A 5,459-nucleotide genomic window follows, 5' to 3' on the forward strand; every position below is an offset into this window, starting at 1 on the left:
GGCGCATCAAGGCCCCGCCCCCGACTTCGCGAGGCCTGGAGTGCGGAGCATGCGTAGTAGTCTTGGGCCGTCGGCGAGATAGACTGTGGCTGTGCCGGATACCGCGCGCCACTTTTGGGGTCCCGAAGTAGGAGGCTCTTGGCCACCTGCCTGTTGAGGAAAACGTCGTCCCTGCCGCGTGTTTCTGCTCTCACAGCGCTTCGTGGGCATAAAGGGAACACTGGCCCAGAGAGGCAGGGGATTGGAAACAGTTCGCCGCCTCCCAGCCCCGCGCATTTGACCGAGAAGAGCTTCGAGCAAAGCGCCATAGAATCTCTTAAAGGAGATAGAGGGGGTGGCCTCACAGGGGAGGTGGCAGTAGTGCTAGAGCAGGCAGGGTGTGAGGAGGTAAGTCGTCATGGAGGGCTTCTCTGAGGAGGTGATACTGAGCTGAAGCTCAGAAGAAGCGGCCACGAGCAGGTGTGAGGGGGGAAGAGTTCCAGAAAGAGCCACAGGCAAATACAGAGACCCTCAGGCGTGAACTCACTGGACACAGTTGAGAAGCAGAAAAGGTCAGGGGTGGCTGGAGCAAAGGTCTTAGAATCCCAGCCAATGTCATAAGACTCCCAACCCCTGAGGGAAAAAGTAAGCTGGAAACATGTTGATAAAGCGTGGTGAGAAGTGTTTTTATGGAACCCCACCTGTGTTCAGTTGATGGCTGACACCTCAGAGATTTAGCAGTCTACCTGAATGTCTAGCGGGGGGCCCGCTGGAGGGAAAATGAGGAAGTTGAATAGTTTCCGCCCTGCCACCAGTTCACTGGGTGATCCTAGGCAAGTCACTTTTCTCTGGGCTTATTTGGTTCCTTTTCTGCTTAGTGAGGGGTGCAAATTTAAATGTCAGGGAACAGGTAGGAATGTAAAGTAGTGGAGTGGACCAGTTACAAGGTACTAGGGAGTCCTGGGGCTGGTGGTGGCCTGCAAAGTCCATGCTTTATGAAAGGACTGCCAATTCTGATTTTTCAAATGTAGCTGATGAAAGAGAAAAAGGTGTGGCTGGGAGCTCGTTTACACTCTTCCTTTCGAAACCTCAGTATTGCTAGGAATGGGCCTGGCCCTATTAACTAGGCTATGGTGTTACCCTGTTGAGCATAAACAATTTTACAGAACCTAACATCAGACAAAGCCATTCTTTTATGAGTTGAAAGACCATTCCATGATTATATCTGAACCCAAAACATTGCCCAGACCACAAAAATGACCAAACACAACTCTCCTCCACAGCTTGAGTGACTGTTATTCCTTCATTGAGTACAGTTTTAGCCCTGATCCATTTCTCCTAATTTCTAGATAAGAATTACAAAGATGAGCCTTCCCAGTGGCTAAGACTCCATGCTCCAAATGCAGGAGGCCTGGGTGCAATCCCTAGTCAGGGAGCTAGATCCCACATGCTGCAACTAAGAGTTTGGTATGCCACAACTAAAGATTCTGCATGCTGCAGCTAAGACCTGGTGCGTCCAAATAAATATTTTTAAAAATGAAAAAAACAATTTAAGACAACCAAAAAAAAAACTATCCCCACTTCCTGACACCATCCAATCTTGAGTAAACCTTCCCTTTTCTCAAGCACTGCAAGAAAATCATCTAACATAAGTTCCAATCCTGAAATACCAAGTGAGTGAAAGTCGCTCAGTTGTATCCAACTCTTTGTGACCCCATAGACTGTACCTGCCAGGCTCCTCTGTCCATGGAATTCTCCAGGCAAAAATACTGGAGTGGGTAGCCATTCCCTTCTCCAGGGGATCTTCCCAACTCAGGAATCGAACCCAGGTCTCCCACTTTGTAGGCAGATTCTTTATGGTCTGAGCTACCAGGGAAGCCCAATCCTGTAATAAACCATTTTTATTATGCACTTGCTGAGATGCCCAGCATGGGTTCCCCATGATATATGAAGGCTCCCCTGTTCAACTACAGGTGTGTTCCTTGTGGTCTTTGCCTGGAGAGCATTGTCAGAAATGGAGGCTCCATTGTGATTCAGCTGAAGCCCTCAGTACCCTGGACTGGGATCCTTGACTCTAGTAATGGGCACATCTGAGATCCATTGTGTCTCTAACTGTTTGAGGTGTCATCCTGCCCATGGCTGGGAGGTAAGTTCTTGCTGAACTGAGCTCATGTTTTGTTGAGACCCTTGAGTTTGGGAATTATTTTGTTTGTTTTCCTTGGAATAGGATCCTCTTCAGGGACTTCCTGGTGGTCCAGGTGGTTAGGATTCTGCACTGCCAATGCAGGCAGTACAGGTTCTGTCCATGGTCAGGGAACTGATTCCACATGCCACAACTAAGACCTGGTGCAGCCAAAAAAAGAGATCCTTTTCAGTTTTTGGGTTATCCAGTCTGATTTTACTTTTCCTTGGGGAATTTATTTTCTGACTTTCTACATCTGTCTGCTTCAACGGTCCTCCCATTGGATATTGTTTGTCTGTCAGAGGAAAAGTATATAGGAACAAGATGGGTATGCAGCCCTGGATGTCTAAGAACATTACAAAGACTTTCTTGCATAGTGTCTGGTGGCCGAACACCATTTGTCCCTCTAAGAAGTTGGGCATGCCAACTACTTGGGGGTCAGTTAGCATGCTGGAGTGTCATTTGTTATCCAAATTAACCAGAGAATTCATTTCATCAACCAAGGCCCAATAAGTTGGTCCTACAGCCAGCCCAGGGGACTGTGACTTTTAGACCCTCAAACCAGGGTGCTTTGAATAAACTTTGCCTCAGGTCGCCATTCCAAACCTTTGTAAAACAGAGTTCTGCCTCAGTTCTGTGTGTGTCCGTGAGAACTGCTTTGTTTCACTTCTGCCCAGAATCAGGTCATTTGCTCTGGCTTCTGATCAGTGACGATTGGTCTTCAGCCAAGTTCTGGAGATACAAGTTTGCACAGCACTGTTTTATGAACTCTTGTCCCAACTAAAACTGGGCCAAATTCCTGATTCCTTCATGTTTTCTTATAGTTACATTAGTTTGTATCCTTATCTTTCTGACATAATTTCGTTAGGGACCATTTAGAATTGCAGTGGCCATTTTGGGGAACTTGGGACAAGAAGATTCTTTATTTGAAAGGTACAAAAAGAAAGGTAGAACAAAGAGAAGAGACCCTCATGAGGGGATTGTCATGTTAGTCAAAAAGAGATTGTTTTGTTTAACATAGGCGATATTTTATTTCTATACTTTGGAGATTAGTAAATACTGATTTTTAAATTGTATAGCTCTATTGTCAAGTGCCTAAGATATGTTTTAAAATTAGGTGAAACGTGACTCCTTTTGTGTGTATGTATTAATATATATCAAAATCGGGGGGGGCGGGATTTGCATTTAAACAGTCTTTTTTGGATTTAAACTATTTTATCTTTTCCTGCAGAGGGGATACAGATTAGCTTTGTTTTTGTTTTTGGTAATAGTTTCATATACTATTACCATAGTAATAGTTTCATGTTTGTCTGAAGTAGTTTTCTCTCATTTTTTCCTGTCCATTTTTCTCTCTTGGAAAAGTTTAAAGCTTAGTCAAAAAAACGTTTTGTTGAGTGTGCACAATTCAGTTAAGTACAGTTGGCCTTCAAACAATATGGATTTGAACTCCGAATATATTTGAAAAATTGGAGGGGGAATTTGTAATAATTTGAAAAAATGTGTAGCCTGAAAATATCAAAAAATTAAGAAAAAGGTACATTATGAATGCATAAAATATAAATAGATGCTAGTGTGTTTTGTCATTTGTTAACCATAAAATATACACAGATCTATTATAAAAAGTGAAAATTTATCAAAACTTGTATACACAAACATTTACAGCCTCTTTATGACACTATCGATTACACAAGGTTACCAGAAGGTGATCATATTGCTGCTTCTTCATTATCAATATATGAATCACTTTATCTGTAAATAAACATGAATTTCTTTTTCACACTATTTTTTTTTCCATGCGCAGCATGGCATGCTGCTGACCAGGGATGGAACCTGTACCCCCTGTGGTGGAAGCGTAGAGCCCTAACCTCTAGACCGCTAGAGAATTCCCTATCTTTTCCTTCTTGATGTTCAGTGTTAGTAGTACTCAGCTTCCCAGGTGGTGCTAGTGGTAAAGAACTCGCCTGCCAATGTATGAGACCCAGCTTTGATCCCTGGGTGGGTCAGGAAGATCCCCTGGAGAAGGAAATGGCTATCTACTCCAGTATTCTTGCGTGGAAAATCCCAGGGACAGAGGAGCCTGGTGGGCCACACTCTATGGGGTTCCAAAGAGTCTGACACGACTGAGTGACTAATACACACAGTAGTACATTTACTAACTACGATGTTTTGTGTAATATAAGACAGTATTGACATAGATACTGACAGATGATTCATCATGTTAACATATGGTATCAGTATCGACAAATACAATCAGTATCTTAAGTGTATTTTCTCTTTCTTAATAGCGTTTTCTTTAGCTTACTTTATTGTAAGTATATAATACATATAACATAAAAAGTGTATTTTAATCAACTGTTTATATTATCAGTAAGGCTATTAGTAGCTAAGTTTGAAGAGGGAGTCAGTTGTGCCCTAGAGGGTGGGGTTTTGAGGAGTGTTATTTCCTCAGGTTCCCTAACTCCCACATTGTTCAAGGGTCAACCGATAATCAAAAATGTCTGAAAGGATTGCTAAATGTTTCCTTTGTGAGGACTGAAAAGTATACTTATGTAATTACTTATTACTTAATAAGTATTACTTATGTAATAGGTTTTGTATAGTTACAGATAAGATAGAAATGGGCTGTGCTCGCTTCGGCAGCACATATACTAAAATTGGAACGATACAGAGAAGATTAGCATGGCCCCTGCGCAAGGATGACACGCAAATTCGTGAAGCGTTCCATATTTTTGCTCCCAGCCCAAGTCGGCTTGTGGAAATTGCTACCTGGGCGATGCTTTCCGCTGTGCCAGCTGCCCCTACCTCGGGATGCCAGCCTTCAAACCTGGGGAGAAGGTGCTCCTGAGTGACAGCAACCTCCACGACGCCTAGGAGGGGCTGGCCTGGGACATGCCTGCTCCTCCGCCGGCTCCCGCCCCTCACATCCCACCACACGTTTCCCCCCATCTCCTCTGACTTAGGTCCCTGGAGGGGAGGGTGCTCAGGGGACAGAGGAGCTGGCCGGGGCGCAGTGGTGTGGAGTGCTGCCGTAGACCAAGGTGTCCTGGGGCCCCGCCACCCGAGCGGGGACCTCCTTCACCCAGTGTTAGGCGAACGGTGCTCATCTCCAGTAGGTCTCCCTACGTCAGAGTGCTGACTGGAACACTCTTGGATCCTGCCGCCCTTGAGTATTGACACTGACAGGGAGGGCCCTGTCTCATCTAAGCTCTGCAGCAGCGCCCACAGCTTGTCTCCCATAGTTGGTGGTTTATTTGGCAAGAAGATTTTGGTGACGTGAGGCGAGGGTCTTGTGACCCCA

At 44.8% G+C, this 5,459-nt stretch overlaps 1 non-coding gene across 1 annotated transcript; it reads left to right on the forward strand.

Annotated features, from left to right (window-relative positions):
* Positions 1–4,785: 4,785 nt before the first annotated feature.
* LOC129545842 (U6 spliceosomal RNA) lies at positions 4,786–4,892 on the forward strand. Its single transcript, XR_008683770.2, has one exon. It is a non-coding gene; the product is annotated as a U6 spliceosomal RNA (small nuclear RNA).
* Positions 4,893–5,459: the final 567 nt, after the last annotated feature.

This window comes from Moschus berezovskii, chromosome 27 (assembly GCF_049115385.1).
Source record: "Moschus berezovskii isolate FMDL1 chromosome 27, NW_MosBer_1.0, whole genome shotgun sequence".
Taxonomy (NCBI): Eukaryota; Metazoa; Chordata; class Mammalia; order Artiodactyla; family Moschidae; genus Moschus; species Moschus berezovskii.